At 40.7% G+C, this 27,999-nt stretch overlaps 2 long non-coding RNA genes across 3 annotated transcripts; one reads left to right on the top strand and one right to left on the bottom strand.

The window, feature by feature from the left end:
• Nucleotides 1-45: 45 nt before the first annotated feature.
• Nucleotides 46-26,841, bottom strand: LOC108502314. Its single transcript, XR_001876449.1, has 13 exons — nt 25,322-26,841; nt 23,829-23,944; nt 23,612-23,738; nt 22,940-23,001; nt 19,932-20,294; nt 19,741-19,815; nt 17,309-18,289; nt 16,950-17,084; nt 9,667-9,792; nt 9,460-9,571; nt 6,833-6,888; nt 5,248-5,463; nt 46-247 (listed from the first exon to the last, which is right to left on the bottom strand). It is a non-coding gene; the product is annotated as an uncharacterized LOC108502314 (long non-coding RNA).
• LOC108502317 lies at nt 1,369-12,283 on the top strand. Of its 2 annotated transcripts, none has more exons than XR_001876454.1 (4): nt 1,369-1,680; nt 6,518-6,575; nt 8,560-8,743; nt 9,946-12,283. It is a non-coding gene; the product is annotated as an uncharacterized LOC108502317 (long non-coding RNA). The 2 variants fall into 2 exon arrangements; XR_001876453.1 differs by having other exon boundaries at nt 8,493-8,743.
• Nucleotides 26,842-27,999: the final 1,158 nt, after the last annotated feature.

The raw sequence follows: 27,999 nt of genomic DNA, 5'->3' as shown, positions 1-27,999 counted from the left end.
CTTGGGCAACATGGCATGGTATTGCAGTCACTCACCTTCCTCTCCTCCTGGTTTCTGAGTGTAGTTCTCCTGTGTCCTTATCCCTGCAGAGTGTTTCAGGCACCCTCATCACTCCTGGCGCAGTGGCAGAGGGATACATTGATGTAAATCATCCTAAAATTCCAGAAGCATTTTGCAGAAGGCAAATACAAGCTCCACAGCACCTGGAGCCTCAGAGGGTTTTCCATACACCAGCAGAGGTGAAGCTCTGTAACAGAAAGGCAAAACTTTTGGTACCTTGCCTGGTCTGAGCCAGCCTCGTATAGCCCAAGCTGCTTCAATTCACGCTGCAGTGACAGATGCCAAAACCTGTCGCAGGTGCTTGGCATTTTTAATGTTAAAACATGCCACAGGCGGCTGTGCTCCTTGGCACATGGGGCAGCAAGTGCCCTGTCTGCAGCTGTGCATGGACAGCAGGGACACTCGGCTGGCCAGACAAATTTCACCTTCATACCCGGTGCTGCGGCTTGGGCTGATGGGATCCTTGCTGCAACAAAAATGGAGTAAAATTAGGGAGAAGAAATCACAAAGGCTTTTAGTGGACTCTTACACTACTTTTTTTACTTATCATCCATCTAAAAATGCTAATATTGCATTGGTTATGTGTAGAAGAACTTGAAAAATGTAATACAAGCATAGAAGTCCTCAGAATTCCAGTTCAGGGCTGATCTTCTTTTCCCCCTCAACTCTCTGATCTTATTAGTTACCCACAGCTCACGACATGGAGGGTACAAGTCCCTGATGCCTGCGTATTCCTACGCAGCTTCCAAGAGCTTGTGAACCTTGTTTCAGTTTCTAGGCCACATTATTTGCTGCTAACGAGCCAGGATTCAAGTCCAAAGACTTAAGGGGGCTGTAGTACAACACACTTGTAAATAATGTTTTAGATTACTCTGGAAGCAAAAACATGGGTTCAGTGCCAAAGGAAGCCAGAGAAGCATTTCTGGGATGTTCTAACTCTTATGAGACACCTCAATATGTTTTGTAGCTATGCTTTAAATCAGTTCTGCCCTAAAGGAGTGGGACACAGGGAGACAGAACGAGTGGAGTTCCCTGCCAGTCCAGATGTTTAAATTATCTATCTGTGAGTGGCTTCCTGCACCACGACTGTAGGAGATTGGAGGAATGCTTGACTGGCTCAAAACAATGAGGTGGGAAGTAGAGGGGAACTGGGCAAACTTTGTGTAGATGGGATGGCCACTGCTCCACCCCATCCCCTTGAGCTTTAGTCAGCCTTTGGTCCACACTGGAAGGGCAGCAGCCGACCCCACAGGCTGTCACAAAATGGGGGAGTGACTCCATGGCCTGTCACAAAATGGTGGACTGACCTCACTGACTGCCCCAAAATGGCAGACTGTCCCATGGCTTATCACAAAATGGCGGACTGCCCCCATGACCTGTCTCAAAATGGCGGTGACTGACTTGTGGCCTGACACAAAATGGTGGACTGGGCTCATGGGCTGTCACAAAATGGCGGAGTGACCCATGGCCTGTCACAAAATGGTGGACTGACCCCACACCCTTACCCAAAATGGCGGACAGACCCCCTCCCCCTGCCCATGCCCTTACCCAAAATGGCAGTAACCAACCCCACGGCCTGTCACAAAATGGTTGAATGACCCACAGCCTTCCCTAAAATGAGTAAGTAAAATTAAAATTCAGTAAATTACTGGAATGGATTTCTTCCTGTGAGCTGCTCTCCTGCCTGGGCCTGCTCACTAGCAGATGTTCCCACCGGATCCTGCTGTTTGGCACATATTGCCTTTATCGAATGAGTAATAATATAAATGAACAAGCACAGCACTGTAGTCTATAGCTGAAATATTCATTCGTTAGCAGTTAATTAACACACTAAATGCTGTGTGGCAATAAGTATAGCCAGAGAAGTAAGGAAAGTTTGGAAACACAGTCGTGTATGTCTTGTTCTGTGCAAAAGAGAAAACTAACAGTCAAAAATTAAGATTTTAAATGAGATAACTTTTCAGTGTGTCTGTACTTTTGATTGCAATAATACAAAAAATGGGCAATAATATTCCGTATTAATCCATGTCATATGTCTTATTTCAGACATAAGCCAGACCATTTCCAGGGACTGGATATCCTGGGTGCAGGAGAACAATATTACACAAAACAGCCTTAGAACTGACTTTGGCAGCATCCAAGCTCACAATTTGGACACTGGCGACACTTGTTCCTACAAACAGGCCTAAAAAAAATACCCCAATAACAAACATGCACCTTCCAACACAAAACCCGGTTTCTCACCAGACAAAATTTACCTGCATCTTAAAAGCAGTTTAGTGATATATGCACACACATATAAAAAAGCTTTAATTAAAAAAAAAGATGTAATGAAGAATGTAGCTACTAATTACTTTACTAAAACTATAAGAAATAAAGAAATGGTGCCAGTTTATGTACTTGTTGACTCAAAACCTGTCCTCAGTTAGACCTAGCAGGAGCACCAGCTGCTGCGGGGGTCCAATGAGGGCAGATTTTAGACCACATAAATTTAGATTTTTTTTCCTCCTAGCAACTTAATACTCATGAAATTATATAACAAATTTGTAAACCAATTACCAAATGTCAGAAGGTGCCCTGATTAAAATACACACATCCCCTGGAATGTGCCATATTCACAAATTAGCCATGTGTTATTTATAGCTCCTCTAGGCACAATAATGAAGAAAGTGGTAATGAAATCTGAAAGCCTGAATATCTCCCTTATGTTGGAAAGCAAATCCCATGAGACCCATCTGTAGCCCAAACTGTGGGAAAAAAGTATCCTTTCTAAACCAAACAAAAAAACCCTACAAACAACCTCACCTGCCTTCACAGTTTCATATTTCTTGTTTCAGTATTAACATCATTTAAGCTGCAAATCAGAATCCTACCATACTATTTTCATTCACTTAATCATAATGATTCCTTGAAATCCCTTCTTTATTTGTATTCTCCAACACCACAAAGTGCAACCCAAATGCTTAAAAAAGACAGTCTTCTTTATTCCTCTTTTTCTATCTTTTTCTGTCCATGCAAGGCTGAACTTGTATGCACGCCAACTCCTGCTAAATGTTCCGCAGCGATATTATTCAGTTTTAACTCAAAACTCTAGTTGCTTCAAGTTCAAAAATTGCATATTTACACCTACACTTGCTTCTTTCTTCTGGGAGATAACACCCGGTTCAATTTTCAACATCCATTAGCCAACACCTGCAAGGCCTTTGCTACATCCTCTCTGCCTCTCTCACTTCCCAACACTGACTTCTGACTCTGTATTTTTTGTCCCATATTTTCCCTGACCATCAGAACTGTTATTCTGCTTCCCATGTAAGTTTTTCTCCTTAAAAAAGTCACGTGTTAGTATTCTTTTTTCTTCTTTACTTATGGCCATACATACATCATGTCATATGCAGAAAAGCCTTTTTGGAAGCATATGGTAATTATTGCACTGAGGTATTTTACACTCATCCAATTTGATGCAGTCAACCTGTAGCACCGTAAGACACAATTAATTCATCATGTTGTAACATGAGTTACAATAAGCATAAAACAAGGATAAATGAAGGAGACTGCCTCTTTTTTTGGCACATTTACCAATTCCCAGGAATGCATGATTATTTTCATGGCAGATGCAAACACTGCAGAACTGTCAAAAACATTTGAAGGTCCATCAGAATATTTAACTAACTATATTGATAAAATAACCAGTATTAGTGACTTTCAACCCTGAGCTGAGTAACATCCTCCTCCCTCCCCAGGCCCTTCCACAAGAGCCTCCATCCATCTCCATCTATTCTCCAACAACAAACTGCTGCCTTTTCCCCTCTTTCTTTTAACCTGCCTCTCTGTCCCCCTGCATTCATGACCTGTTTTCTCGTGTTGTTGGAGAACTTAATATAGGCAGATGAAAAGCTCTTAGAGGCACCTGAAGGGGCAAAAAAAAAAATCAGACAAGAAGCAAGGAGTTACATCTTTATACTACTTTTGCAGACATGACTCTCAGCCAGAGGGGTGGCAGATGGGCATGTGTTGCCAGAACCTGTTTTGAATTTAAACAAAATTACTTTGGCTCTTACTGGGCTGCTGCAGCAGTGCAGTGACCTCAGGAGGTGTCTCTCCCTTATGCCCTGTGCTCAAAGGTGAACCATGTTAAGGTTTAATTTGCTTGATTTAAAGCTTCTCTGTACATAAGAGAATAAGTCTAAAAAAGGTATATTAAATTTTTTCTCATCTTCCCTTAACCTTCTTTTCTCCAATTCTGTTCTTTATTATTCTGGCTCTTGAAGAGCTCTGAGATACAAGTTTTTGAAGTATTTCTAATTAATACAACCCTCTGACCTTTGCTTTTGAAGACAAATATGTAGCTGTAAACAGCAAAATAACAAAAAGCAACCCCCAAAACACTTTTGTCTCATCTGGTTTCAACCACAAATACAAAGCAGGAGTCTTACATGGGAAAAAGTCTCTGAAATATGATTCCCATGGAGAAGCAACAGATGAACAAAACAGGAAAAGCATGATTTTACATTGATAATTTAAATTTTGAAGTTAAGATACTTGAACTCTCACCTCTCAATAAAAAGAGAGACTTCCTCTCTCTGCCAACACCTCAATGTGGAATGATGCCCAAGGCAGCTTGGAGTCGAGAATAAGTCCCTGACTGCATCTTGCCTTTCCTATTTTGTTCATTCCAGAATGTAACTACCTTTCTTTTTCAGACTGAATGGAGATACTGGGCACTAAAGATTGCCTTTTGTTAGCAGAAGCAGATTCTATAAGCTATTGTGCTGTTAATTTTTTCAGTTATCTCGGCTTCCTTAATATCATTTAGCTATTTCTTTTCTTTATGGGCACCTTATTCTGCTTGATTCTGTTTCACTTTGAACCTCCATTGATGATGAGGATTTAACACATTTTTTATCATGCTGTGCAAAATGCTGATGGAATCTTTGTGCAGACTCTCAGGCAACAGAAAAAGGTTATTATTATCATCCCCTTTGTATTCTATCTCCAGAAATCTATGCACATGCTTTGTAGCCACCCATTTTGCACAGGAGCATGAAGAAATCACTTTGTTTTACTCACTACAAAAGCACTTTTTAAAAGATGTGTCTGTATAATTGTCCATTTTTAAAACTGGTGCATGCATAATGCACTGCTCAGAAAAGGGTTTTGAATGATTTGCTCCAATTATCCAAACCTTACCTCTCGGGCTGCTGCTCAGCTCAGAGGTGAAACCATCCACAGCGAAATCTGAAGGTCTGGATTAGATTTAAATGTAGAAGGGAAAGAATTCCATTCACTGGGGGCAGTGATGAAAGAGCTGCATCCACAGCCTGTACCAGTCATCCAATTACTCCATTCCTGGCGTTTTCAAGGATGCTAAACCCACACGGAGTTTTTGTGACCCCAATCCTCTATCTGTAAAGGCAGAGAAGAAAGTGTGAGCTCCCTTTCCTCCCCTCTAAACAGTTTCCATACTTCCATTAATTCAATCTGCTTTCTCTCTGCTATCGTGACTTCTCAACAATCTATGTTAGGGATCAGCAACTATCCCAATTAAACGGCGATTGACTAAAATTATTCTGCAATATTTCTCTGGAAGCCGCAGGTTCGCTCAGGGTACTCCAGCCAGCCATGCAGCCAGTCCCCATTTGCACACAAATAGCAGCTGGATATTAAGACATAGTTGTGATATCTGTATACTGCCCATATGCTCACTTTGAGAGGCTGGAGAGACTTGGAAATGGGATTAAATGAAAATAATGAAACAAACCAGCAAAAGACTAAAAATACTGTCTAGCGAGTCGATTGGCTTATTATGCCCTGGATTCCTACAAATTCACTTTGCAGTCAGGACACATGGGGTTTGAATAATTTTCTGCCTTTACACTTTCCCTGCCACAAAAAGTAACACGGTGCTGATTTTCAATAAACAAATCTGCTCTTTTCTCTCAGGGTTTGTGTACGCTCTGAATGCATTTGTGACATCAGATTTTCACCGGGGAAATGAAAAAAGGCAACAAACCCGACAACCCACATTTATGAAAACCCAAGAAACCAAGCTGGCCTTTTTGAAATGTGGTATGACTGGGGAAAAAAAAAAAAAAAGAAATCCCTATCATGTTCTTAAGACATCCAGTACAAACTGGGAAGTGAGTGGAAAAGGGCTTTCCTACTGAGGCTGTCTCTGGCTACCATTCCTCTGAGCATGACTTTATCAACTGTGCACTGAGGATGCTCTTGGGCCAAAATCTAGAAGGTCAAAATGAAGGAAAAGCATCACAAAAAGAGTCTATGGAAGAAGCCATCTGTAAACTAAGAAGGACCCCATGGCCATATTAGATTTTTTTTCTCTCTCCTTTTTTATTATTTTGTTTTTTAAATTCTTTAATTCTTTTATATTTAGACAATAATTGCTGTTCCCCTTGTTTTGAATCTACGCAATGAGCAAACTCTGTTTGTTTGGTTGTAGGCAGGCTGAGAAGTTTAGTTGTGTATTAGACCTGTTGAAGCTGGAAGACACGTCTTTAGTGAGTGAAAACCATACTTTTATAAATTACACACAAATACTACATTCCAAAAACTCACAATGGGTGAGAGGAATCACTCCCATTACCAGCCCTGCCCATTACTGTGTTAGGGTTCCTTGGAAATAGAGCTCTGAGAGCAAAACTATCACATAAATTAAAAAGTTTTCATTTATTCATAAGGCCCGAGTGATGCAATCACAAATATTTGTCATATTCAGTATAAGCCTTTGAAAAAAACTCTGTCTGGAGTCCATTACCTTCACTTTTCCAGATGCTTTTAGGTCACTTGGAAAGAGCGAACACTTTCTTCCACCTGCAGCCCAAAAGAACAACAAAATCACTTCAGAAGAAAAATCATACCTATAGAGCCACTTCCCTGTCTGTTTATTCTGTTTATTCTTCCTTTCGGGCAGTGACAACACCTTTAAGAGCAATCACCTCTTCTGCAGTAAAAGCCCACTTTATCCATCAAAAACACACTGTCACTTGCTCATATATTGTATACTCTCAGTTTAATAGTTAGGTAAATATTGCAGTGTCTGGATACTCCAGAAAAGTATATTTTCAGAATGCACTCAATAGTAAAAGACAGTAACAACCCTGAGAAATGCTTTTAAGGAAAGCCAGGGCCTATCAAACTCTCCTGGCTGTAGGTGCTCTTACTGCCTCGGCAGAAATTGGCTCTGACACCAGTGAGAAAGGACATTCCAATTCCTTAAATAAGATCACTAGGCAGGGCTGTCACTTCCACTTCAATTGGACTGGCTCAGGAGAGAATCCTATGTCGGAGAATTTCCCTGGAAAGAGTAAACTAACAGTTTGTAATGTATCAGCTATAACAACTACAGTTACTATTTCTATTAAAGATTGTAAATATCTCTATTAAAGAAGAGATGGAGACAAACCAGGGTCTAATTATATTTAGACCTGGATGCCTAGACAGATAGGAAAAAATATTCACTCAATGGGGATTTTTCCTTAACTCCAGCAGAGCTGGGATTTCCCACTGAATGTTTTAATTTCCATGATACCAACTGCAAGCGCATCACTACAAATAACATTAATGACTTTCAGTGCAGTGCAAAAATAATTAGAAGCAGAGCAATTGTCCAACATACATGCTTATACCAGGAAAAGACTGAGAAAAATCATGCAAAGCTGCATAGCCTGAGAGGAAAAAACAGAAAACAAGCAGAGGGGTGAGGTCTAAATCAAATATGAAGCAATCTATATTTTCCATTAAAGCCATTGTGAAACTGGGCATTTTTGCAAAGGTCTTGATTGAAAACCATGCGAAAGTTAATGGGTTTGACTCAAATGATCCTCATCACTCCAATAAGAAACAAGGAGAAAGGAGACCCACAGGAGCAGAACTTGAAAAAACCATAAGTGCAAAAGCATACCACAGAAAAGAAACAATTTTAATAGCTCTAGAAAAGAGTATAAATTGCTTTGTTCCCACAGCTAGAAGGAGTCAACAGAGCAGATTCTCATTAGAATTTTAGCATTATATTTCCTTTTTTTATAAACAGCATATCACTAAGATTTACCAATATTGTCTCAATACGCTGAAAGCTTTATTATCTATTCTTTGACGCTTTTTAGTTTTCTAACTCCTTAGTTTTAATAAAAACCAACAGAGATGTGTACTGAAGACTTCATTTTCTTAATGTGGCTGAATTGAAGGCTAATTAACACATTCATATCTGTCAACAAATCCAATATCTTTGGTATTCATATTTCTGGGTTCTTTTGTGGTCAGTTTAATTAAATTTGTGGATAAAATAAAGGAGGAGAGAAAAAAATAATTTAGGCTAGGTTTTACAAAGGCAATTAGTAGTTAGTGCCCATTAAACTAGAAAAGAATCAGCACAGTAATTTTCTAGGTTTTTCTTAATGTTATCCTTGAAATTTTAGCATAATCAGGAAAGAACAAGGAGCCATCATGATCCAAAAGAGTTTCCTGTCCTCTTCTTCCCCAAAGGAAGAGACAAAAAGTACCACTGAGGTACTGAAAAGCAGGAGTTCAGAGTTGAAAAGGCTGCTGACAACCTCTCATGGTGCTCTGTCTCAGAAGCTGTGATTTGAAGAGGAAGCAAAGTGGGTCCTAAACGCTACTGATAGCTGAAAATTAGGAGATGAAGAACACTTCAGAACGTTTAAGTGTGGTAGGTATGATTACAGCAATCAAAGTGCTGCCCCATTTTGCTACAGTTTATTTTGAACAGCAAGATTAAGGACAAAAAAAAGCAAAAAAAAAATCTCTCTGATCCTAAATTGTGCAGGATGCATAAATGTTAGAAACACTCCTGACGGGGGTCCACAGAGGCAGTTGACCCTAAAGGTAACGTGGTATTTATCTTGTTTTGTACTTTCAACCAAAAAAATTCCTGCTGCTTCTTCAAGAGAAGTTTCTCTCTTACCTTATGGTCTGAACCAACCCCTTGTCAGTTTGGTATTGCAGGCTGACCAGTTTATCACAAAATACCTGTAAAAAAAGGTTCCACCAAGGTGCTTGTATATGTAGTTCACTGGCCTGTAATGACCTGGTACACATTATATGACTGGCAAACCAGCAAAGTGATGTTTGTCCTGAGACCTGAATTTGGCCCCATGACCATGAGTAGAGTCCTTGCTGAGCCCAGAGAGCGAGCACTCCCCGGGCACTTCCTCCTGTGCAAACCTTCTCCTCGCTGAAGACACAACATCTCCAAGGATCACTATATAAACCTCTCCACCTTCCCCACAAAGTGCCAAACAAATCCATAAATACACAGCGGCACTAACAATAAAAGCTCCAATGGAGCCATCCACAACCAGATCTCCTCATGCAGCAGAGGCCAAGAGAATAAACAACAGATGACAAATGTTAGGTCATTCTCACCTTAAGCCAAAGTAAGTCTGTGCTGCTGTCAAACTCGATTCCTCTCTTCCTTCTGTCAGCTGACTCAGCCAGCTCATCCCAATTCAGCAGGGAGCTGTGCTGCACTGATGAACTGTGAAGGGGTTCAACAATAGCTCAAGTGTGATGTATTAAAGGTACTAGAAAACAAATAAACAAATAAAAACCCCACAAAGAAAATAAACAAACCTGAGTATTAATGGTAGTACCCAATGAGGATTAAAAATACAAATAAACAAAGTAACTTCGGGTGGTTTTAATCCTAATCCCTGGGAATGAGTTGAGCATGAATGTCCACAGGCCTTGTTTGCTATCCTGTAAGGTGAGAGGATACAGAACTGAAATAAAGTCTTACAGCAAATAATTATAAAAAAAACTACAGAGCTAGAAATTTTAATGAAAAAATATGAATTAAATGAAACCCATAAATTTGGGAAGCAACTAAACATCATTCTCAACTTCTTCCAGGAATTGAAGGTAAACCAGCAGAGGTGTGTGAAGCTCTCAGGACCTGTACCCCAAGTACAGCAGTTAAATGGCAGCAATCTTCCTTGCAATAGGCTGGAAGATTTTAAGACCTGAAGGGATCGGTGCGATCAACAGATTTGGTCTTCCATATAATAGAGATCAGAAAGTGTCATGCAGTGATTCTTACATCACATCCAAGAAGTTTTAGGCTACAGAAGAGTATATATTCAGCTAAGGCATCCAGATCCAGCTTCCAAGATTTAGAAATATGGAGTGTTCACTGCCAGCCTTTTAAAAATTGATCTACCTGCCCTTATTGCTAAGGAGGTTTGTCCAATATCCAGTTCCAACAGCTCTTTCTTCAGCAGAGGAAACCACTGCTGTTCACCTCCAGCTTTTTATTGCCTTCTTCATTTTCTCTAAGCAGTAAAATATGAAGCATATTTTACAAAGTGAAGTAAATAATGAGATTGAAATAAATTGCACAAAAAAAGGAGGTGCTTGGCAGTGTTTCTGACTGCCACTGTCTGGGAGAATCAATGGGAGACAGTCACAGTCAGATATCCATTAAGCACAGAGTGCATTAGTAATTGCTTTAATCATCTTTCATGCAATAACCATCACTGCTGTGTTCTCCTCTGCTCAGACTGTTTTCCTTCCCTTCCTCATTGGAAATGTTCTATCACACAGTTTCCCTTGGTGCAGACCAAGCACAGCAAGCAGCAATGCTTTCCACTTTATGCTTCAGGAATTTCTACAGGTTTAATAGTTTAAAAACAGACATTAAGCTTCTCTTTCTTGTGTGTTTTTTTCAGCTGTGAAAATGTCTTTAAAACTCCTGAATATGCACCATTTGACCTACTGAGCCTAATAATTTAGTGGCATAAACCCTTAAACATGAAGTCAACACTTAGTTTAGATAAAGTGTCAACAGTGTGTAGGCAACAAGCTGACACAAATCTTCAAGAATTTAGCTTTTAAAAAGCCTTAATTCCTTCTTTATGCCAATTGTCTGCAAAAGAACCTTTCTGCAGATTTGTATGGCTCTTTAAGCTATGTCAGCACGAGTGGTAGCTTAAAGGTACAGCAATTAAATTATGAGCAAACATATGTAAAAACACAGTGTAAGAACATTTCCAAAAACGGACTTTACAGGAAATCAATACATTTTCACTGAGGTAGATTGCCCAGCATCATCAGTGAATGAATTTTACTAAACCAGCTGCAGCAAGAGAATCAAACCCAAGCACCACCAAGGAAAGCAATTGTATTCATTAGGAACCCACAGGCCCACCTCAAATGACACAGCTTTTCACAAGCAGCTACGCCACTCCAGGGAGTCCCATTTGAATCTCAGCTCTATCATGCTGCAGTTCCATCTTTGTATACTCAAAATAATAATAATAATAAAAAAAGCTAATTCTTGGAAATTATGGGGATTTTTGTTTTACCCAGGCAATGAGTAACACTATCATAACCTGAGGGGAAAATACCGGTGAATCAACATTTTCTTAATTAACTTTATTCTAGTCCTGGTCTTACACTGATCCTTGAGGAAGGGCAATCTTTTTTCAGTGGCTTCAGCAGCATCAGAACAGGAGCACCTATTGCTGTATTTAATGAGGTTGAGATATACTTATTGCAATTTTTTGAGTAAAGAGTTGAGGTCTCCCTTTAAAAACAAGTATTACAGATTAGTATTCTTTCTTTCTGAGAAAGAATACAGCATTTTACAAGGAAACTTAATGAAGTAGGCTCTAAGGTATTTCCTGTAATATATTTCAATAAAAGAAAGTATAAGCCAGTAAAGTTGCTCATGTAAGCATTGAGGATTTAAGGAATTACTTAAACAATGAATGCATGAAGCTATTAACCTTCTTGGAGAATTAAAATGTGCCCCTACGTGATGAATCAAAAGCAGCAGTCATTTCAGCTCTGAAGGACTGGTTTTATACATGTGACCGAAACATAATTAAAGAAATATGAAATTGTGCTGCACCCAGAGAAAATTAAGACTGGACTTCCAGACCATGAGAACACCTTTGCAACAGCTTTTATTTGGTACATTCATACACCAGTTACCTCTTGGCAATGGCACAGGCCCAGGAAGGTTATATTCTAGCAGCTGGCCTCAAGTGAAGGCACAGTCTAGTGAAATGAGTAATTTTAAAGTTTTATTTCTTTGCAATATTCTGCTATGCTGGAAACATTAAGAGGATCTTCATGACTAAGTAAAATTTTGCTTGTGCACAGCTTATTGCATAAAAGCAGTAGCAACAAAAAGCCCTGATACCAGACTAATCTGAGTACAGGTTATCTGCATATGTCAGGTATTTAAAAGGAGATTTTATAATAGGAAAAGTTTAGAAAATTTAAAACACTTTCTCTCTGACAGAGGTCACAGGAATGTTCTCTGTTTAAACCAGCTGGAACACTGATACCGTGAGATTAAATAAAACATAAAAAGGATAAAAGAATTACCATATACTTAAAAAAGCCACAAAACCAAAAGCCAGCGAGCAGAAATGAGAACAATAAGAGGTATTTTTTCAACTCACTGAAGCATCCTCCTGCTTAAGGAAGCCCCTCCTGGTGCCCTTTTGCATGTCACCGGTTTTGTGTGTCCCCATCAATTCATTTTCCGCTGGTATCATGATTATCTAATTAGTACCAATCTGTCACTGTCAATTAGGAACTCAGGAGATCTTCAGGTTCTCTTAAAGCGGTCACTTGGCCATGAGATAATATCAAAACATCATTACCATACCATTTATCAGGTTGGCTTTTTTACCTTTTACTAATTTGTTCAGCACCTGAGTCTTCTGGATGTTTATGAATATAGCATGTTCATATTGCTAATTATATCATACTCTGCCTATGCACTACCTACACAATTAATACCATTTTTGTATCTGCATGGAGCTGGCCAGGAGCTCCTATACAAATGATAATTAAACAGCATGTTAAAAAGATGTGCAACTGCTCAGGGGCTGTAGGCAAACAATTTGCAGCTCCTAGTAATTGAAACATAACAAGCTGACTTTTAAAGTAAATTTAGATCTATTTTGCCTCTTGATGAAAGATCTTTCTGAATGACTAATTTAAATAACTTTCAACCCCTCAACAAGATAGGTGCATCTGAACAGGTGAAAACCTGGGCATCCTCTAGAGTTTAATGAGTGTCCCTGTGTCCCTGGTGCCTGTGAAAGCTCTGTAGAGACGGAGATCAATAATTATTTGGCATCAGCCCTGAGTTGTGTCCTGTCTCTCAGAGCAGCCTGAGGGGATGATACAAGCAGGTTTATACTAAATCTATAACTGAGTGTACCAAAGCCATAACTTTCTTGAGGAATGTGACAAGAGCACAAACCAATCTAGTGATGCATGTTACTGCCCACAGACACATGGCAGAGCTGTGGCCTTGGTGTGAGGTCTTGGAAGCTCTTCACTGGGGAAAGGAGTAAGGGTGCTGGACTGGCAGTGTGGGATAGTCAGAAAGACCTGAGTGTTAATTCATGGAGCAGAGTGCTGTGTCATGCCAAACAGCCTCTTTGCACATCTGCCTTCTAAACATTTTCTAATGTTTACTTCATAAATTTCCTGCTTTTAACCCTTTTCCTTAGAGGGCAATAGCTCAATACTATCTTGCTTTCCCATCACAAACTTTGTGAGGTAAATACTGGGAACTTCTCATGCTTTTTTTTCTTATCTTGATCTCCATGTCACTTACCAAGCACCTCTAGTGAGAGAATAATACAAAAGTAAAGAGAATTTCTAGTAAATCCACTGAAGGCTTCCCTGGGAATCACAGCACAGAGCTGTGCACACCTCATGGCACTAGTTGCACTATTATCCTCAAGCACTTATAAATTTCCACAGGCCCCAGCCCTCCAAAATGCACTACAGAGCCTGTGAGAAACCCTGTTTGGCAGATAGAGGGACAGACGGACGCGTCAGCCCCCCTGTTGCTCGAGCCAGCAGATGTGATGCACAGCACCCACGTGCCTCTTGCAGCCTTTAGAATGAGCAGTTGGAGGAGTGATACACTCAGCAAGTTTATTTATATTTTGAAACACGAGTGAAGTGCTTCACTTTCCTCTGAAGCCACCAGGGACACTCAAATCCCATTTAAACATCTACCTCTCTTCTCTGCTGCTACTATTTTGACTGCTGAGTTATCTTTTGTATAAATCTGCATGGAAGCAAAACCTCCTGTATCTCCCCCTTCAGCCCAGATCAGGTCACTTTTATATTTAGCTTACTTCTCAAAAACTTGATATTTGTGTTAGCACAGCTTTATATCCTATTTTATTAGTTCTGGCTTTTCACAAATCTACCCAGCTCAAGCTGAAACATATGTACTAAATCTACCTTCGAGTCCTTTACTATCTCTATCAGACAGAAAGAGGAATAATTATGATTATAAATATAATTTGCAATAATATCAACACCAATCTGTTGCTGAGGTAATAGTGTTGGCCATAAGAACATGGGGGTTGATTGTGACATCTCACGGATGGTAACAGTGAAGAGCAGAGTAAAGGGTGAGTTAAACTTCTCTACATCAGGGTGAACAAGGGCTGGTGAAACAAATATTTAACTCCTGAAGAATTAAGTTCTCCAAACAGTATGTTCTGTAACACATGGGGAAAACTGGGTTCTGCCTGGGAGTCAGCAAAGAATAAAAGGCACCCCAGAATGGGAGCCTGGCATTAGGCCTGAGAGGAGAGGTTTTGCACGAAACCTGGAAAATAAGGATGGAAAATAAGTCCAGAAAGACAATCTTTACTTTGCATAGAACATTGAGCATTAATGCATATTTTATAAGCACACACCAGCGGCTGTTTCTTAACTTCCACTGAGTGCTGTTGTCCATAGTAAGCTACGCCTATAAACAAAATCCATGAGGAGGAAACAGCGTGAAAAGACAGATAAATTAAAATGTTTGTTCCCTGAAATCACACACCTTCAATTGGAAGGGAAGATTTTAACATCCCCACTCTTTTGCTGCCTGGTCAAGTGGCAGTGGAGTCACAAAACACAAGTGGCTGGCATCCCCCAAACCCGACCTATCTGCCTTGGAGGGCAGGAATAGTTACAAGGAAGCCACCTGGAAATCACAGGCTGAGGTCACCCTGCATTCAGCAGCCATTTTCACACTCTGTAAATAAGGGCTCGTGGCTATCAGGCACAAACCTTCCCCCCAACCCTCTTCTACACTGAGCACTAAGTGCAGTTTAATTCCAGTATTCCTATTCTCTGGGTAGCAACATGTCATTCCTTATACACGTCAGGGATTTGGGCCAACACATACTTGAGGCTTTTGCCTGCAGTAACAGGTAATACACAAACCCAGCTCTTGGACAAATCTGCCACACTGAACAAATTTGACAGGGGAACCACTGGTGCAGAATGAATGCAAATCAGGATGCCAGTTTATTTTCCAGTCAGTTCTGCACATAACTAGAATCTAATCCAGTTATGGTAAATAGTGAAAATCTGGATGTGAGGGTGAAACATATGTAAATTGCCATTGTGATTTTTTTAAAGTAAACTAGAATCCAGCAAATGCATCTCGTTTCATTATTCTCTGCAGCAGAAAATTCAGTTGCCAATAGAAAATTAAAAATAATAATACTAGCAACACACATTTTACGAATGCATCCCGCTTCATAAAAAATAAGGTCCCTGAATGCTATAGAAGCCAATAAATTATTGCACAGGCTGTATGCAAAGTATCTCAGCACAAAGCAGAGTATCTGCTCACATATGAAAAAATGAAACCGTGCCACTTCAAATCTGAGCACAGCACTGTCAGTGTGCTCTGCACTTTTAATGAAGCTTTAGAAGCAATCATTGATGACTGTGCAGAAGCCATGTCTGCTGCCAGAGCTGTCAGGTTACATAAAGGCCTAGTGGGAAACCAGTATAAATGGCTCCGGCTCCTCCGTGCCCAGGAGCTGTTTGGTGGAGAAGGCAGGATAAGTGGGAATGCCCTGCTCCCCTGCCAGCCCCTGACACGCCTTTCAGGAGCGCCAGGAACAGACACGAGGGCACAGCTGCCTCCTCAGTCAAGGTTCTTAAAAGCAAACTTGTTGAAAGCTAAGTGGCTGTCTAGCCAAAATTACACCGTGCTGCTGAGGGCATTTTTAATGGAGGAAGTGCTGAGAGCTCACTTTGCCTTCTCGCAAGGCCTTGCAGATCAAGTCAAGTGACAGCACAATTTACGCATTCAAATGGAAACACAGCACAGGGACTAAATAAAGCCCTAGGGAGGTTTTACCAAACCAAGGCTGGCTTTGGGGGTTATTTACTCTTACCAGTTTTAAACCAAAATATTATGCAGCTAAAGACCAAAAGTAAGAGTTTGCTCTCAAAGAACTCCACAGAAACTGAACAAAATATTCCATGCTAACACACAAGTTAGGAGCCATTCCAGAAAAAAAGCCAAGGTTGTTTAACTGCAAGACATGAATTTAAAATCCTTTCAAAGGTTGGTTGCTTTTGTTTTGTTTTTTAAATTTCATGGCACTTTATCAGCAACTCAGTATTTTGTTAGAGAAAATGAGATGATGCCTGGAAATATAAAGGATTCCAAAAGCATAGCGAGGACAATACAGTGTAGCTCCTGAGCCTTTTCTTGCAGAAAATAAACTTGTTTTTCTGTGTAACCCTGTTGCATTGAAAACAAAAAGATTTGTGAAACTCTCACTAATGTGGGCACCTACTGAGCAACTGCCTTTCTCTGATGTATTTTTCTGCATTGCCCTCATTTCACACTTCCTCAGTTCTATGCCCAAAACCTGCAGAAGCCAAAATACGGATTCTCGATGGTTCCTCCTGTGCCCCTCAGGCTCCTACCATTATCATCTGATTTAGTATCCTACACTGTACACTGCTGTACACAAAGCACATTTTTAACAGCTGAGTTAAAATTCAAGAAACTGAGAAATTACTCCAATCATCAATAATGCAAAAGATGTAGAACAAATAACAACACTCACCTTTTCTAGCTGCGTGTTTATCAGAAGCTGAAAGGAGCTCCTTAGCTTTGAGAAGCAGCCCCCAAGTACCATGTTTGTGACCATCGACTACAGGTATTCCTCCCTGTTTGTGTAGCAATCTCCATCTGCTTTCAACTGCCATAAATTGAAAGGTTACAGGGTTTAAACCATTTCCTAGTTATGATATGTCTATCAGGCAGCAACAGCTGGGCAATAAACTTTTAGCCATAAATGTTTCTGAAAGCGGTAAGTTCACGGCCAAAGCCATAACTACGTAGCATCAATTGATGTCCAAAATTCAATCTAGCCACATAGTTCCCTTTAACACCAGACCATATCTTACATTGCAAGGTACTTACCAGCAGCCTCCAGGTTAAATAAGATGGGTTAAGGTCAGGTGGGGATGGCTCCGAAAGGCTTCGTCGAGTCAACCTGAGATTTGTGGCCTCCTCTGAGCCTCCAGCGCTCCCTGATTTCATCCCCGTTCTATCGAACACTCTCAATATCACTTTAGACTGGATATTGAAATCACTTAGCAGCAATAAAAAAGAAAAGTGCCGCAGAATTGAATCACATTTTGCTCAGCACACGTCTCTAAACTATTACCAGTGTGAAATGAAATCTAATGTCTCCCTTAGCAATCCCATCTTCTTTGTCCCTTTGTTTTTCTAGGAGCGTTATGATACACTAAATCCATTTGGACACACTATAGTACACGGGTTATACCAGAGATTTCAAGAAGAGTTTTCCAAATTTATGTAGCCGCTGCATCAGGTTGCTTTTCAGCCATCACACTGTCACATAAAAAGCCATTATTAAAAGTAGAAAGAGACAATGCAAACACCTCAGTGTGCTGCTTTGGGCTGGGGTCCTTCATTTCCTTCCCAGTAGCTGCCATGGGGCTGTGTTTTGGAATTGTGCTGAAAACAGTGCTGATAATTTGGGGATGTTTTCATTATTGCTGAGCAGTTTTCAGCAAGAGTCACGGCCTTTTCTGCTCCCCTGTGACCCACTTCCTTTTCTCTTCCTTAGGTTAAGTCTCATGGTAGTAAAACCAGAAAATATGACTGAATCTCTCCAGTTTCACCTAAAGCCCTCTTGAGGGGCGTGAACTCCATGATGGTGCAAACACTGTACAGAAAATGTGACCAGCTGAAATCCAAATGCTTCCACTTCAATGGGAAAAACAGGGCAACTGCTATGGGCCTGTGTCATCTGAGCTGCACCCTCTTGGTACTGCCAAATGCTCCCTGATATTCACAGCCTTGTTTTCCTGTTGCTCGTGATGCCACCTCTTCCTCTCCAACCACATTTCCTCGTCCACAGCATTGGAAGTTTAGCTGAAATAGTGCACAAGGCAGGTGACTGATCTGCAGAGCCAAGCAACTGATGAATTTGCAGGGCAAGTGAGGATACAACATGCCCCAAGGAGGAGTTTTGGGGGAGGATTACTGTGTTGTCAATTATTGAGAACAGATGTAGCTTACAGAGCTTGGGCGGAAAGCTCATCTGATTGCTCTTGGCCAAGTTTAGATGATGGCTAGTCAACAAAATGCCATGCCCAAGAGACTGTGAAACTAAACCCTCCGGAAACATGTCCAAAGAATAAACCAAGTGTAAGGCAATACTGCACTAATAAATCAACTGAGCCTCTTAACAGTAACAGAGTCAGATGTGCATGTAACGATTCTGTTTAAACCATCTGAGGAGCTTGTCAAAGCTGCTCTATCAAAATAATATACATAATTATCTGCATCAAATACAAAGTATAGTCACCTTCTAGTTTTTCTCACATTTAATAAATGCTGTTACTTTTTGTATTAATGAAGATTGCAGTCTCTTTAGGTAGCTGCCTGTTACAGAGCCTTCTTGGAGAGCATTTTTAACTCCTCACTATTATTTCTGGAGTGCACCAGTTCCAAAAGTGTCACAAAGACAGGATCTGGCATGGTGAGCCTTTGACGCAGCTCATCAGAATCCCAGACTGACTGGTTACAAAGTAAAAACTCCTAAATAAATATAAAGCACTGTTGGAAGGGAAGCTTGCTGAATATCTGCACTGCTAATCTTGGTGAGTCAATAAGAAAGGTATAGAAAATATAGAAGTACACAAAATTAGCAAAATACAAGCTAAAGGTGAATGCTGTTTAAAATATATATCTATTCTACAGAAAACAACAGTGTGAATATATTGCCTATTACAAGGTAATGAAGTATTTCATGGTAGGATCAGTACATAGGTTTTCTCAATCTGACTTTCAAACTGAACAAGTCAATCAGTGCTGTATCAGAACACGAAGCTTCACGTGCACTAAATAGTATCTTATGGTGTGGAGCAAGATAACTTCTGGCAAGAATAAGAATATCACAATTTGTCCTTTCATTCCTGTTCAAAGTTCAGCAGAATCTTACTGGAAATTGTACTTTCCTCATTTTATTTTCCATCTGTTAAATAAAATTGCTGCTTAAATGAAAGCACTGAATCCGGTTGCCCAAAATCATTTTGGATGTGGAATATGGATGACTTTGTGTATTCCATTTCTCCCACTGGCATAAGGCATGATTTAAACAAAGAAAAGACCTATATTAGCACAGGAAATGGAGTACACTGGCCAATTTGACACTGAACATCCAGCACCACGAGGGGTCAGGAGTAAAGCTCTACCCACAAGGGGAACTCCCAGCTAAAAACCTAAGACAGCAACAGCCCACATCACATATATACCCTGTAGATGCACCTATCTCAAACATGGGAGCCCTTTCTCTGCCCATTTTTCACCCTGGACCTCACCTTTGATTCTCCTTATCCCAGGTGACAAGCGAGTTTTTCTCCTTCCTGAGATGGCTTCCCTTTTTCCATTATTTTCTATAAACGAACAACAAAGTCAAGAAAATGAAAACAAGTGCCAAAAAAAGAAAAAGAGTTCTTGTTTTCCAGCCCCAACATAGATTGTAGGATGCAAAGTAAATGTTTTTACTTACTTTTCCCTGATTAGACTTGAATCACTCATATTAATAACCACTGCAATTTGCAGTTAGTTCCCTGGAAGGAAATTTCACACAGAAGTCATTCATCTTCCTTTAGTTTTTCTGTTTCCATAGGCACAGGAAGCAAAGCAAAAAAGCTCTCAGGATTCCTTGGGTGATGAACAGATGGATGGAAGGACAGGTAGAATGTGCCTTTCCAAAATGCAGGTGTGAGGTTCACACCTACACCAGTCCTCTCCCTTCTCCTGTGCCATATTTTCAGGAAGTGGATGTTCTAGCTTAATGTATGGGTTTTTTGCACGTGTATAATCTGGGTGAAAACCTCTTGTCTCCATATATATAATGATAATACTCCCACTGCAAACAAAGGTGAAAAGCTCTTTAAGTGGAAAAATATTGTTTGACCAGGTACTAAAAGTTAGACCCTAGTCAAGATTCCAGTCAAGGTTCTATCTGTGTCTCGAAGTTGAGCTATATGGCAGACAACCATCTAAAGTCATCTACAGGCTATGTAAGTTATAACAGCATCCTAATGTCAAAATTAAATTTATTTCGTAAGGCATTGCCTCTTGAAGTACCTTTTACACATAAATGTAAAGCGAGACTATTAGCAGGGCTGTTAGACCATAATAAAGGATGTTCATGACTTGTCTCTTAATTATGCTTTTTCTCTCTCATACTGTGGCAGTACAATTCCCTTTTCAACCACAAACCATGTTCATGACATACATATAATGCAATAAAATCGGTGCAGATAAGAGCAATGGATCACATTAATCTGTGTGATTGAACCAGAGACGATGCAACTGCAGAAAATTTGTAATCCAGTGAGTCTCTCTCAGAAGGTTTTGAAAAGGTCCTGTTGCTGTAGATAATGTTTGCTGTTGGGTTTATAACTTAGAGAATCCACGTTTTCTATAAAATGACACATGAGCTTCCCTTTAACCACAGATGAAATGAGATATCCCTGGCACTTGTTAACCAGGTCAGTGTCAGGGGCAATTTAGTGCATGTGCCTTTTCATGCAATTAATCTGATAGAGCAAAAAAAAAAGCATCATGTCTTTGATTAATGGTAAAGCTGATTTCAGAAGCCCTCCCCACCCCAGAAGCACATCCAGTTGGATTTTGGTAGGTGGTGGAATGATGTACACGGAAGGGTCTCTAGCCCTGGAGTAGGGCAAAAACATCCTGAAGGCACAAAGGAGATTGTCTGAGGAATGTGGTCATGAAAAAGCTTTAACCTTGTATTATTAACAAAAAAACTTGCAAATGTAAGAAAAAAGGTAGTTGATTGGCTTTCCCTCTCCCCTCCAATAGCTCCACCTTATCATTAGAAACTCTGCTCTCTCACTTTTCTTTACCAAATCATATTGACAAAAAGCTGTTGAAATGTGGACAGAAATCAAGATCTTAGTTATATATAGGATGTGTTTCATACTTACATGACAGGCATTTGTCTGCTTAGGTAGGAGAGAACTGTTCATTGAATTCAGTAACATAAAAACTTTTTCTTATTAAAAACACAATTAGTCTTCCAGACCAGAGAATATTCTATTAAAGCTAGAAATGTGGGGGGAAAATTAGAACTACAATGTATTACGTGCTGTTGGAATTTTCCTTGTTCCACACTTGTTATTGCAATGCAGCATTTTGTTCTGCAAACAAATGTTGACAACTTCACTTTTTTGTAATCTGAATAATTTCACATTGGTCTGAAGGAGTAATATCCACACGGGAATTGGCCTAAAGCAATGAAGGAAGCTTTTACCAAATGTTCTCCAAGAAAAGCTGATGTTTTGAATATAGCTGGGAGACAGGCACAGCACTGAACCAGATATTTTGGGTTCCACATGGTGCAGTCTACAGAGACAAGCCAGATGTTTAGCACTACCCTAGTGTCCATGGGGAATTCTGCTATTTATTTGGAAAACAATTTATTAAAAAAAATAAGAACCCCCCCAACGCATCAGCTGCAAGTGGTTTGTTATAGCAAATGTACAACCTAAAGTTTTTAAGAATATCAGATTTCTCTTTATAAAAGAGGGGTTTAAAAAGCATTCACACTGTTCAGCTTTAAAAAGCAGTCTTTGTTATCTAAAATAGACGGGGCTGCTGTAGCTCAACTATTTCTGAATAAAAGCAGGTCATTATTAAAAAGAGAAGAATTGTAAAACCAGACATATTACAAAAGAGACTGTCAGATGTAAGCACCCATAGGAATAATGTGTGGGGTCTTGCATGCTCAAGAATAACTCCCACAGAATAAGATGATGAATAGGGGGTTGGATTTTTTATGCTCTTACGTTTTGTGTTCTGTGTGAAGACAATAACTCTGCATTTTCAAAGAGTGGACTTATTTTCAGCAGGCTAAAGATAACCTGCAGTTTTAAAAGGTCACTGGAATTGGTTCTTCTTTAGACTGCAGCCATCTTTTAAACAGACAAAAGCCAAATCATTGGCATTGTAAATTGGTCTACGGCACTATCAGCATATAAAAATAAAAGCAGACTGGCTGGTCACCCTCCAGCAGTGACACAATTTCCAATGACACACATACTACCTGTTGTTTTCCTCCTTTAGTCTAGAAACTTACTGCTATTTGCTCTAAACCATTAGCCCAGCCTACCTTGCCTAAACACAGGAGTTGGAGGGAAGCTCACACAATGACCCCTGCCTTCAGTGTGCTGAATACTAGTCTGAAAAACAGTGGAAGGGATACCCAGGATGTCTTCCCTTTCTGTTATTTACTGCTAAAATATAGTTCCCATTAGATATGATAACATTTCTATTCCAGGCAGGATGAAAGCTTAGAACTGATGATGTGAAGCCAGGGAACTGCAACAGCACTTCCAAGTGCCAGGCTGCAAACAAAGCCGTACCTGCAGCCAATACAGGGCCAGAATAAATACAGAATTTGAGCTTCATTTTGCAGATGAGACTGGCTGTAGTCTTCTCTTAAGCAGCCACATAAAGCAGGATAACTGAGCCAGTCAATCCTACCTGAAGACATGTAGCACAAGCAGGCAGTTCTTGCTGAACTCAAGTCATGGCACAGGCCATCACTGAAAATAAGAAAAAACCAGAAAACTTAAGAAAAGTTGAGGACTGGTTTGTTTTTTTTTTTATTGAGGGGTGGGGAGGGGAAGAGAGGAGGAGGAATAACAACTTTACTATTGGTTTATTATTGTGCTGTTATGACTACAAACTTATCTACACTGAGTACCTGTACTGGGTGCCCATATGATGCCTTTCCCAATATTTGGATAATTTCATTGCTGACAAAAAGTCCCCTGACAAACTTAACAGCTGTGGTTATTGTGGCTGGCACACATCTCTCCAAGGGGGCTGGATACCACACCACTCTTTTAAATATGATATGAAGGAAAATGGAGCAGGGATCTCAGATGGCCTTTAGCTGTTAACCTCAGGAAGCAGCTTTAAAAATATTATCTCTGTTATTGTAGTTGTTAATGCTTTCCAAAAGGATGACTCTTAGGACTGCAAGAGCTCACTGACTTCACACATGCACATCCTTCTCTGAGGTTAAACGGGGAATGGTTCATGAGCACACAGCTGAGAGCAGAATTACCTAATGAAGTGCACTTGCCTGAGCACATCCAGCTCACACACAGCTTTCTTGCAAACATAAAAAGGAGCTTTTAATGTGAAAACCTGTTTTTGTTCCAAACTTGGAAATGTTTACGGGAAATTGTGCTTCTAGGCTCCAGGACACGAGCATGCATAAATGCACAGAGCACTGCTCACATTCACATCACTGAGGTCTCAAGGGGCAAAAGGCCTGAAAAACAAACCTGTTTTTACAAAGGGACACAAATGAAATTATCCAAGTTAGAGCATCTTAGTAACAGTGACAGTCAAAGGTACTTACCAAGGCAGATTCTTAAATCCACGCTGTTGTTGGGCTCTCCAAGTAACCAGGCATCAAAGTCAAAAGGAAGCATCTCCAAGTCAATCCTGCAGAACTCAGCATTGAACTTCACCAACCTAGTTGCAGAAAAAAGGGCATTAGATAATGGCATTTCTTTTTGGAACTGGAGAGAAAGGGTGATGGGGAAGTAATGGTTAGTGTAACAACCACAACAGCTAATATGACGATAAATTCACCTATTACCACACGACAACTCCACAGCATATGAAAACATTAAATAAGGATTCCCCTGAAAACCTCAACTGAAATTCCAGGTGTGACTCATTTGACTTCCACAGTGATTTTTCAAACCGTATCTTAGAATAAGGCAGACATCACTTTTTTAAAGTTTCATTAGATTTATGGAGTTTGGTTTTGTGCATAGTGCAAGCTCCCTTCCTTCTCTTGTCATAGGTAGTGTTTCAATGGAATATCAACCCTGGGTAGAAGTTAACTTCCCAGCTACAAGAGCTCACCTCTTACACAAAAGAGTTCCAAAGTGCGTAGAAGAGAGAACTGAAGAGAGACAATCACAGCTGCCCTGGAGAATAAGATTCATGCTCTGCAACAGATCTTTCACGTGATGCTAAATTACACATTGAGAAAAAAAAATCAAAAAAGACAACTGTTTGTGTGCTTCTCATCCTCTGGGAGCCTGATTCCCACTCTGACTGAAAGATCCTCAAAATGCCTCTCAAGAGTTTAGGGAACTGCTAAGACCTGCTCTCCTGCCTTCCTGTACAACACAAGCCACGGAATTTCAACCGGGCATTTCAGTATCCGGACAGAACACAGTCTAACTGAACTAACAAAATCCAACACTTCTGAACCTATAACAGCCCTCACCTTGGAGGTGCAATCAGATTGGCTATTCAGAAAATTTTACATTTGTATTTCTGGAACTTTTTATTTCTCATCGAGCTCTTGAGAATATGTAAGATATGAGCAGGCAAATAAGTTATCTTCTGCCTCTTTTCCCACTATGCAACATGAAAAAAATAACAATAGCAACACTCTCATGAACTGTTACAAAACAGGAGATTCATAAACTATTGTCTATGTTTAAACCATGAGGGAGTGAAATACAAAGACAAAAGAGTCATCCAGTCAGTACCATTATTAGATTTTAAAAAAGCAAACACTTCAGACCTGTTTGTTAAGCAGTGCTGTTTGGGAATGCTCTGCTCGCTTTCTTAATTGCTTCCCCATTGGGAGGAGGGTGCAATGCATGTGTTGATTTGACTAAAATTTCCTTCTAAAAGGGCTGTTTAACTTCTAAGTAACACTGAAACACAAATAACCTCACTCAATTTACATACAAACTACCCTGACAAGCCCAACGCCTTCCCTTGGCAGTAGCTGAAGCAGCACAGCCTGTGTTTGAAGCACTGTCCTGCTCCTTGGGCTGCTCAGACACTTCACATGCTGCACTAAATGAGGGTATGGTTACTTACAATCAAATTGGGGAGAAAATTTAGTAAATTTTAAGTCTTTAAATGTCCATTCCCAACTTCCTTCGTAACATTTTGCTTCAGTGAAGTACTTCAATATTGATGACACCGATGAGAATTGTTGGTGTTTGTTATTCACCTTCTTTTAGTTGTTCTGTGAAGTGAAAAAAGTTTCCATCTAGAAGCTGAATCTGATTACATTTTGGTTTTACTTCTGATAGATTTCTAACAGAAAATGCATGCTCCTTTTTAATTACTCCATTCAGGGACCCTAACTCTGCATAGCAGCTCATGCTTTTTATGTAATTACTTTTAAAGGCTTTTTCCATCACAGCATGGCTGTCTCTTTAGATCACTTACTGTGTTTCTTTTCCTCTCTTAGCTTTTGTTGATGGCAAGTCAGCTTTAGGTAGTGAATGCTGTAGGACTGTCTGTTCCTGGGGAATCCCCTCTGCAGGGAGAACTAAACAGCTTCACACGCTCCTCCCAGGGGGATCTGTGCAATCCAGAAAGGGTTACCAGCTTGATGTGCAGGTAAAGTGCCTCTCCATCCTTCCAACTGTTCCTCATAGCTGTGTGTTTACAGGCAGGAGGGCCAAATCCCTATCCCTAAACCACACAAGTGTAGCAAAAACTTGGACAACTCTCTGGTGCATTAGCTGCAACAGTTACTCAGGAATCATCTTGTTCAATATTTAATCCTAAGGTTCTTTTAGCAGCTTGTTCAATTATGGGATGAAGGAAAGAAAGGGGAAAAAAAATGGAAGGAAAAAAAAATCCCCAGCATACATACAATTAGCCCAGAGTTCCCATCACCACCACCATTCATCACCAGCATTGACAAATCAAAGCTCTTTATTCCTTTCCACTCATTCCACTCATGTTTAGCACTTCTATGTTAAATGCAGTGGGTTCAAAAGGAGTGATTGAGAAACACTTTTTCCTCAAGTAGCCCAACGATTTGAGTGCTGTTCTGAGTGGTACCAACTCTCTTTTGCCTTAGCTAAGCTACACACAGGCACTAAACCAACACACTCAGTGAGGCAGGAAAAAAGCCTTGCTCTTTCTCTGCAGATTATGAAAACAAAAGCATAGAGAAAGGGCTTAGCTACGTACTCCAGGAAAGGCTGTTGATCCATGAACACGGAAGGGGATGTGTCTGTGCTGCTCTCAGACCATGACACTCACAGCCTTTACATTCCTCCAGAGAAGGCTCTTCAAAATGTGAGCTAATAAGGTGCTATGTTTATGTGTGGTGCCACAGGAGTGTTTGTCACCTGTGGGCTTGATCACCCCTGTGAGCTAGGAATGATGCATTATGCACCTCTGAAGGAACATGCAGGTAAGGTTTCCTCAGCAGCGCTGTGGAAAGGAGCAGCTGCCATTGTCACTGTGTATCATCTGCCTTAACAAATACAAGGAAACACTGCCAGGATTAATCCCTCTCCCGACTGTCATAACACGTACAATGAGGCTTCTCCTTGAGCAGCTTTTGCTACTTATCTCTATTTTTTGCTGCAGAAGCCACGTCTACGCAGGCAGGGGATCGTGTGCAAGGATGAATGGGCTCTGATTTATGTGGATCATATCAGACAACCTTTCAGAGGCTCCTTCTGGGTCCCCGTGCTCCATTAGTCTGCAAATGCCACATAAAGGTATTTAAATCAACAGTGAGGACAGTGGGGATTAACAAACAGAGGAGCACACAGCTACCAGAGCAGTCACTGCAATCATGGAAGATACTGCACAATCTGTCTCCACTGGCCCTCTCTTAACAGTGGTTGGAAAGTGTTCAAGCACACCTATTTGGGATGGGAGCTGTGGATGCCAAGTGGACCTGCCGTGCTCACAACTTTGACAGCTTTGAGGCCATGGACACCCACAGCAGGACCTGGAGGCCTCAGCTCCAGGACCACCCCTCTGCAGCACCAGGCTCAGGAGGAAGGGGCACAAGCTGGGACACACCAGATTTGCAGCTTCTCCCATTCCCTGTTCCCTCTTTATGCCTCTCTCATGTCCCTCTCTGAGAAGCCCTTTTTGGGCTGTCTGTACCTCCTGTCTGACCCTGCTGGAGGATGTTTCAACTCACCGACCTGACAAAAGCTCTGCAGCAATAGAGAAGAAAACCAAAAAAGTAAGAAAAGAAATCAAAAGCAGGAAAAAAGCAGCTATCTCCTGCTTCACGGGTGAGCAGCCCATCCTGAACAAATCACAGCAAAATTGCAATGCTTAGAAACTTCATCCCCTGCTCCCCCAGCTCTCCTTCCCTCACAAACCCAGCGTGACTCCCCAGCTTGCCCTCCACAGCTGTGCCCTGTGCAGCTCCAGGGTTCTCTCTCTCCACGGGTGGCAGCTCTCCAGCCTGCATGGGGCAGCTCCTGATTTTTAGTAGTTCCTGGTGGGTATGGTTTGCAGTGTGGTTCCCTGCTTGTGCTTTTATTTCTGCTGTCACAGAGCGCCGCTACTCTCCCTTGTTCCTGCTGGCTACAGCATCGTCTTAACCCGACGCTTTCTTCCTATTTTTGCAATATGAAAATAAAAGCTCTTCCAGCAACATTACAACAAAAGGCTTGTAGCAGTATTTATAGATTTATAGAGTGAAATGGCTGTTATGCCTCTAGGTTAAGATCCAGGGTACCACTTACTCTTTGGGTTTCTGTGTTCCAGCTGACCCACCCAAA

Source organism: Lepidothrix coronata, unplaced genomic scaffold, assembly GCF_001604755.1.
Source record: "Lepidothrix coronata isolate B3197 unplaced genomic scaffold, Lepidothrix_coronata-1.0 Scaffold116, whole genome shotgun sequence".
In the NCBI taxonomy this organism is placed as follows: Eukaryota; Metazoa; Chordata; class Aves; order Passeriformes; family Pipridae; genus Lepidothrix; species Lepidothrix coronata.
This window is presented reverse-complemented; position numbering and strand designations above follow the sequence as displayed.